General features: G+C 41.2%; 1 pseudogene; it reads left to right on the top strand.

The window, feature by feature from the left end:
• The first annotated feature begins 5,275 nt into the window (after window positions 1-5,275).
• On the top strand, window positions 5,276-6,328 carry LOC122675604 (annotated as a pseudogene).
• The last annotated feature ends 2,264 nt before the right edge of the window (window positions 6,329-8,592 follow it).

The following is an 8,592-nucleotide window of genomic DNA, read 5'->3' as shown; positions in this document are numbered from 1 at the left end:
TAACCATAACCAATATACAACATCCCCTGTGAAGAAAGAGTGCTGCCATCAGCCATTTTCCGGTGACTCGCTTCCTGCACTGCCGGATGCCTATTTATGAACTGCCTGTCACTTAGAAGAATGATGTGCATCAGACCAGCTTTTTGGAAGAGTCATGCACATGTTAATAAAAACTGTAAAACAAACAAACAAAAAAACACTTTGCTCTGTTCCAAAATCATAAGGCAAATGTTTATTAACCAGCAGTAGCTGTAAAATTTTTGTATCATAACATCTAGGAGGCCCTAAAAAAATTTTGTTGAAAGTAGACATTATAAACACACCATTAAAAATGGTAAACTGTTTTACCATAAATATTTTTTCCCTAAGTCCACACGAAATGAGAGTGGGAAAAGAAGCTATGACTCCTATTGCCCACCAGACTCCTACCATCCTTTTTAAATGGGACACAGAAAATACTGTTTCTATATCCAAATTACAACCCACATGTGATACTTACTAGGAAAAAGGACATTTTGTATATAATAAATAATTGGTCATCAACTTTTTTTTGCCAGTCTATAATTGAATGTTATTTTTTGCCTGTTGGAGGAATTTTCAAAATTATCTGGACCTTCTAAAGCTTATAAAAAAGTGAACTGTCTTTTTTCTTGTTTCTTTCATCCTGTGGAATAATTCTCTCAGCAGTTAGAAAGCATTTGGGTATACCACTGATTTGTAGCCTGCAATGATTTTTTTATATAGCCATAAACACTAAACTTTGGATGGCCCATCTAGTGCATGATACTGATTCTAAGATAGCAAGGGATTAAGCGAATTTCAAAACTGCAACTCAACAAAGAGGCCCAGAGATTATATCGACCCATTTGTGTTTAAAATTGCAGAGTCATTCAAGAAAAAATTGTTACTATAGCTCCACACCTGGAAGTGATCCCTGATCATCTTTGACATTTTCCAAAACAGAAAATTATTTGGCTTTATTTGAAATGTCACTACTCTGCAGGATGAAGAGTTTATTCATTTTGGAGAGTGCAGGATGGAACAAACCATGCTGACGCATGCTGGCTACAGAAAGTTTAACAAAACTGACTACATTCTTGAGAAATAAAATTTGAGTGTTTGCTGAATCATGTGGAGGCAATGAGCAAAAGAAAAGCTTTTACTTAATCTTCAGAAGCAGTAGGGTGCTGAGGGGAGTTTCCTGGTCTAAGAGTCAGAATGCAGGATTTGACTTCCAACTTCAACTCTAACTCTGGAGGAGAGTCAGCCACCTCCCTAGGCCTCTGTTTCTACATCTATAAAAGCACAGTTGGAAATACTATTTGGTAGTAGTATTAGTTCTTTGGTCTATTTAAAAGCCTTTGCTTTCTCATTTTTCATTTTATATCTCATCCTTAGGCTCCTCATCTGAAAAAATAGGGCTTAAAATTCCAGGCCCTGATAGAGAATGCTGTTCTTTATCCAGAGAATATGGATGTGAATCCACTTTGAAAACCATAAAAAAACCAGGCATGTGTTTTATTCATTGATATAGCTGTAAAATAAAAAAATATTTTAAAGAATCTATTGCCTCTATTTGCCTAAAATATTTTTTAAGCATTAAAATTGAGTATTATGGCCATAACCTAATTTGTTTGAATTGATCGGATATTTCTAATCTCTTAACTCACATGGACATGTTATCTTTTAGAACAGATATAGAATTTTCTTTCTGGACAAGAGCGGGAAGAGCTGAGAATTCACATCAGCCATCCTCTAAGTGTGGACCTGGAGTAGTGTCATTTGAGAAATGCAGTGGTAGTTTCTCTTGAGAGGAAAGAAAGCTCACAGGCATTCTGAAGAAGCTTCATGCTTTCTTATGTGGGGCTCTTCACTGTTCTGTCCCCCTGCCATTCTTTGCGGTTATAAATTTGGCATCACCTGAAAGAATCTCTATGATGAGTATTCTTTGTGAAAACATCTCTCCTGACATATCTTTAGGCACTCAAACCCTTCCCTACAGTTCTTACTGCTACCTTAATCAAACTATTTCTCAGTATTCACTGTATATTGCCCCTTATTTTCTTACTTCTGTTCATGTTGTTTCTTCACTTGGGATTCTTTCCCTAAGTGGTTCTATCGTGAAATTGTCTCCATCTTTCAAAATCCATTTGGAATTCTAAACACTGGATGAAGACTTCTATGATGACCCTCACATGTACACACCACTGTATTTTAAATGGATAACCAACAAAGACCTACTGCATAGCACAGGGAACTCTGTTCAATGTTCTGTGGCAGTCTTGATGGGAGGGGTGTTTGGGGGAGAATGAATAAATATATATGTATGGCTAATTCTCTTTGCTGTCCACCTGAAACTATCACAACATTGTTAACAGGCTTTAAGTTATTTTAATATAAAATAAAAAGCTGTTTTTTCCCTGAAGGTTTGAATGTTTCCATCCTCTGGAATCCACAGGTTTTTAGCCCCATCTAAGAAAGTACTCAACAATATTACTTTTGCTGCTTACCTCTCTGGTCTGTCCTTTTAAAAAATTTTATTAGAGAACAACATCCTTTATTTGGCACCAGTAATGCAATAAGTTTATCAGTAGGGTCTCTTAATTCATTCCAACACTGACATGCTCACCTGCTCACCCCTCTAGAGATGGTTCTGTCTGAACTGGAGTCCCCAGGAGCCGCATGTCCAAGTCTTTGTTTCTTTGTCCAAGTTTCTGTACATTTCCGTGTGGCCAAGGGCCCCGCCACTGCCATCACACAGTACCACTGGACTCTCGATTTCGCTCACAGGCTGCTCTGCTATCAGATCAACTGCAAAGTTTTCATTGACCTCTTTCTGACCACCTACAAATCAAACTTGCCTGTCGTCTTTACATCATAAACCTCAACTGTCTGCGTGACCTTCTTCCTGGTAGGTAAGGTCCATACTCTGAAGCCTCTGGTGCCCCAGGGCAGGCTCTGCGTGGCGCACCACCCAGTCTTAGCACCCTAAGGAACACCAGCACTGGCCCCACCTTGAGGACCGACCCTTGATCCAGCGGTCCAAGAAGCTGACTGATGACGCATGCGCACCGCTCTCCTATCGCTGATGTAAATCCACGTGCCTTTGGGCCAAGATGTGGTCATTACAGTATTTCCTTGAAGACTTGGCACATAACAGTTAATATGTGCTAAATGAATGTATATAGATTACTAAATTTAAATGCTACCAATTATCTCAGCATAACCAGGCTAGTAAAACTAAGTATAACTATGTCTTACTGAGTCCCCAGTACCTACAGGAAATTTTGTCTCTTGCAGAAAGAGTCGTCTTTGCCTCAGAATCTCTGAGACTCACTCAAGAAGTCTGCTCATGTTTTGCTTAGGGATGTTTGGAATGTGCTGTAACCCTTATTCAGCTCATGATACCTTATGATGTCTTCAAAGTACAATTGTTCCAGGTAAAGTTACCTTTTCCACTCACTTTGTAGTTTACCAGAATGTTTTTGTCACTGAAAACATCCTTGAATGTCATCCTTGTGCCTTTATTTATTTATTTTTTTAATATTATTTATTTGACTGTAACAGGAGTTAGTTGTGGCACTTCGGAGCGCCGATCTTCACTGTGACATGAGGGGTCTTTAGTTGCAACATGTGAGATCTAGTTCCTGACCAGGGATTGAACCTGGACCCCTGCATTGGGAGCTCAGTCTTAGCCACTGGACCACCAGGAAGGTCCTCATCCCTGTGTATTTATGCACATTCTTTCTTCTCTCTGTGATTGCCATGACTTTCTTCTCTACATGTTAAAATCTTATGAATCCTTAAAAAGCTAGATCAAGTGCCTCTAAAGATACCATCCCTGCTTTCTTAATGGGATTTGACTCTTAACTTTCTTTAAAACTTCATTAGCAGTTTATATTAACTGTATTAACTTACTTCCGCTAGAAATGGAAGTATTCTTATCTCTACTACTACCATGAACTCATCTTCCCTCTGCCACACTTCTACCTCCTTCAGCCCTCCACACACACAACACCTAGTATCTTTGAGGTCAAGACCAAGTATGTTTCATCTCTGTAGTTCTCACATTACCTGACACATTACCAAGTACATCTTTGAGGATCAGTAAGTACTGATGAACCTAAAGTACATAAATTGCAGAGGAAAGATTCAATGGAATTTCAAGATTTACCTTTCAACTGCTCTGTCACAGAGCAAACAGTTCCACAGCATTAGACAGAGGAGAGAGTACAAAGCCTAAGAGCTCCAGAATCCTCCCCAGGACCTAACCCAGGACCTTACTAGAATTGTGGCTCTATCTGTGCCTCAATAGTCCTAGTGGAAAAAGTAAATAACAGGGCTGGCACATAATCTGGAAGGCTGGCACCAATGCATATGCAGAGCTCCCAGGAGTAAGGGAGTCCTCTTCCCAGGGGCTTGCCTCTGAACTCATAGTGAATGGGTAACCTCCCAAAGAACTGAAATTTTTACAGTGGAATGAGTTTAATACCTGGATTGGAGATGGGTGAGAGGTCCTTGCCAAATTGCCTGCACAGTGCCCTATGGCTAGAAAGCAGTGGTGGGACATAGCCCTCCAAGCAACCTGGTCACTTCCTTGAGCAAAGGGTGCAGTTTGCCACAGGGAAGAAGGAAGCAGGCAAGAACATTCCCCAGGAAGGTGGAGAGGTGGTGAGAGGCAGGAGGCTGCACAGGTCCCTGTCCCACTGCATGTTCTCCATTGTCACGTCAAACTTAGCTTATGAGACAAAAATTCAGATATCAAATTTCTAAAAATTTTAAGATGGCAACCAACCACAGAACATTAAACACTAAATGCAGGGCCCCGTGAAGCTGCACTAGTTACAGGCTCATGAAAGTGAAAGTGAAAATTGTTCACTTTGCAACCCCATGGACTGTAGCAGCCAGTCTTCTCTGTCCATGGAATTCTCCAGAACTCTTTACCTTTTGAACTACTCAGGAATCTAGCAGGTTCATGAAGTCACACTAAAATTAGTAATAAATCTCTAGAGTTGATGTAAAGTCTACATTTTCATGCACTGAATAGTAAAAAGACATGTAAATCTTCAAGATTTGCTGTTTATATGGAATCACTGGGCATCACACCATGAATATGGATCTAACTTTAGTCTGAATATTCCTCCTTTCTAATCCTGAACCCCTATAAAGGAAGAGGAAGGGGCTTCCCTCATGGCTCAGCGGTAAAGAATCCACCTGCAGAAATCACGTGGGTCTGGATGCCAGGCGCCCTTGCGGCGTCTCATGCAAGCGGGTCATGGCCGGCCCGGTGCAGGGCGCAGGGCCCGGGGCCCTGGACCTGCTTCGGGCTCTGCCTCGTGTGAGCCTTGCTGACTTGAGGCTGAACCCGGGCTCCAGGAAACCGGAAAGACGATGAAGTGGTCAGAAAAAAGGTAGGAAGTGTGGCAGGGGCCACAAGGGAGAACGTCAGAGAGGAATCTGGCCCCAGCTGGGCTTTGAAGGAGGCCAGACTCCATTTTACCTTCGAATCCCAAAATACAGGTTTAATGAAGGACACAGTTTCAGACACCAGTATCAGCCTTTGAGTCTCAACAGGCTTCAGTACCTGATTGACTTGGGCCATGTTGATCCCACACAACCTATTGACTTAACCCAGCTGGTCAATGGGCGAGGTGTTACCATCCAACCATCTAAAAGGAACTATGGAGTCCAGTTGGTAGAGGAGGGCGCCTTTAAGGCAAAGGTTAACATCGAAGTTCAGCTAGCTCCTGAGCTGGCCATCGCCGCCATCGAGAAGAATGGGAGTGTCGTCACGACCACCTTCTACGACCCGCGAAGCCTGGAAATTCTGTGCAAACCCATCCCATTCTTTCTCCGTGGGCAACCCATTCCCAAGCGGAGGCTCCCCTCCGAGGCACTAGTGCCCTACGACACTGATGCCAGAAACCGAGGCTACGTGGCAGATCCCGCCGGATTTCCGGGGATTTCCCGAAGCAAGACTGGAGCTCGCCAAGAAGTATGGCTATATTTTACCCGACATCACTAAAGACGAACTCTTCAAAATGCTCAGTACTCGGAAGGATCCACGGCAGAGTTTCTTTGGTCTGGCTCCAGGATGGGTGGTGAACATGGCAGACAAGAAGATTCTGAAACCTACGGATGAGAAGCTGCTTGAGTACTACAGCTCCTGAGCTCCGTCCAGGGGAGCCAGTGGTAGGAGGGCACTGGAAGGGGCAGTGACACGTGTTTCCCACTGCATTGGCTCAGTTTGTGGTTCTGCGACGGATGATGTTTTCTGTGTAATCACGTCTTTTTTTTTTTTAATCAAAATTAAAAATACAGTAAGCAAGGGCTGCATAGAAGATGTGGATCTGTGTGTGTCTCCGCAACACGAGCTTGCTGGCATGCTGCCCAGGCAGCGGGAGGCTCTTAGACCACTTCCCCTTGAGTTTTCCATCATCTTCCCTTTCAGGTCTTGTCTTATTTGTTGCAAATCAGAATGAAAGCAAATGGGCTGGGCTCGCTTCATTGTCCGCTCGGTTGGGGTCTGAGGGCTGCTGGGGAGCTGGTGTACCTCATGGTTAGCCCTGAGGAACCTCTTACCCAGAGTCGAGACAGCAACCCTTCAATCCAGACTGATGAAGATGTTGGATGTGAGTCTAAGGCTGATGAATAGTTTCTAAATATTGCAGTATTTGCTGGCAAGATTGAAATGAAAATTCCGGGTGAATTCATTTTTCTCAACTCTGGCAGAGCTGTCAGAAACGATCAAGCCATTAACATTTTTTTTCTTTGAAAAAGGTAAATGTTCTAATGATATAATTTTGCTTATTTCCTAGACTTTGAAAACCTTTGTGTTTCAGTCATCTTAAATGATTTTGAAGAAAATGGTCAATGGTTATATAAGCCATTAGAACAGTTGGTAATGTGAAAATTAAACTATTAATGTAAAAGGAAAAAAAAGAAAAGAAAAGAATCCACCTGCAATGTAGGAGACCTGGGTTCTATCCCTGGGTTGGGAAAATCCCCTGGCGGAGGGCATGGCAACCCACTACAGTATCCTTGCCTGAAAAATCCCCACGGACAGAGAAGCCTAGCGGGCTACAGCCCATGGGGTCACGAAGAGGCGGATATGACTCAGTGACTAAGCACAGGAAGGAAAGGAGTGAGGGAAGAAGGTGAGAAAAAAGGGAATGAAGGGCAAGAAAGGGAGAGAAGAAGGAAGAAAACAAGCAAGTTCCATTTTAATTTTAACTAGGACATAGAAAAAAAATCCACAAATTCAAAAATACATACAGTCTAAAGCAGCTGAAATTTGCCCTTAGCCTCATGGAATGAAGTGGCATAGAGAGCAGTGGTACCTGTAGAGAAACCAAGTTTCCAGTGGGGCTGAAAAGCAGCAGGAAGAACCAAAAAGGAAAGAAAAGAAAAGAAAAAACTGTATTTCTTGGAGGCCAAGAGTCCAAGGAGAAAGGAGTTTGGAGAAATATTTTGAGTGGAGATGAGATGAAATAGACAGATCCGATTGAGATAGCATGTGGGTTAAAATGGAGTGATTAAATGGAACCAAAGTCAAAGAGTGGGAGTTAAGCCTTTAAAAATTCAGAAAAATCCAGAAGAACACAACTTCTGACAATAAGAGGCTCAGTCATGTTTCTGGGACAAGAACCATGCTCCTTGGTTATATTAACCAACAAGGAAGCAGAAAAGCCCAGAACAGGAAGAAATCCTCCAATGTCCAATGTTTATTGAGGCATGTGAAGAAGATACATCCTCACAGGAAAACTCACAGTATGATCCTATTTGAAGAAGACAGTTGGTATCATTTGCAGCAGAGGACAAATTTGGAAGGCCATAGTATTCCTTGACCTCTTTTTCCTCTTCTCAAACCTTTGAAGAGCTACTTCAGGCAAATTCAATTCATTCAACCATGTATTATAAAGAGATGATCTAACATAACCTTGACAAAAAACACTATAAGAAAAATGGAAGAATCAAAAGTTACTGTTGGAAAAAAGAAGATATACAAAAAGTATATTGCCATGTATTAATAACATGAAAATTATAATCTATTATCAAATTCAAAAGTTTAATAAACCAATCATGGCCACAAAGGAAAATGGCAAACTGAAAAAATAGGAATTGAGGAAAGAGGGAAGATAATAGGAGGAAGTGAAATATAAGTGGCCAAATTGAAAGAAGCACAAGAAAGAGTGGGTATTGTGGAATACACAGTAAAGAAAATTGAGGATAGAAATAAACACATTAAATAAAGAAATGGAATTAAAATACATTAGTGAAAATGATAGATATGAAATGGGATGAAAATGGAATAAAGCAGTGGATGAAATAGAGTGCAAATGACAGATATAGAAGGTTGGTAAAGCAGGGCCAATATAAACATAATAAGGTCTCTGAAGGAAAAAAAAAAAAGACAAAAAGACAAGACAAATATTTTAAAATAAAACTGAAGGAAATTTTTCTGGCATAAAAAGTCATCAATTTAAATATTAAAAGAGTAAATTATGTACCAGTGTGGAAATGGTGAGCAGAATATACATTCCAAGAATAGTGGAGGGCGTGAGGCTCCTCCAATTGCCAAGATCCGGTGCA

The sequence above is a fragment of the Cervus elaphus genome, chromosome 19 (assembly GCF_910594005.1).
Source record: "Cervus elaphus chromosome 19, mCerEla1.1, whole genome shotgun sequence".
Lineage (NCBI taxonomy): Eukaryota > Metazoa > Chordata > Mammalia > Artiodactyla > Cervidae > Cervus > Cervus elaphus.
The sequence above is the reverse complement of the archived record's forward strand: the minus strand, read 5'-3'. Positions and strand labels throughout refer to the sequence as shown.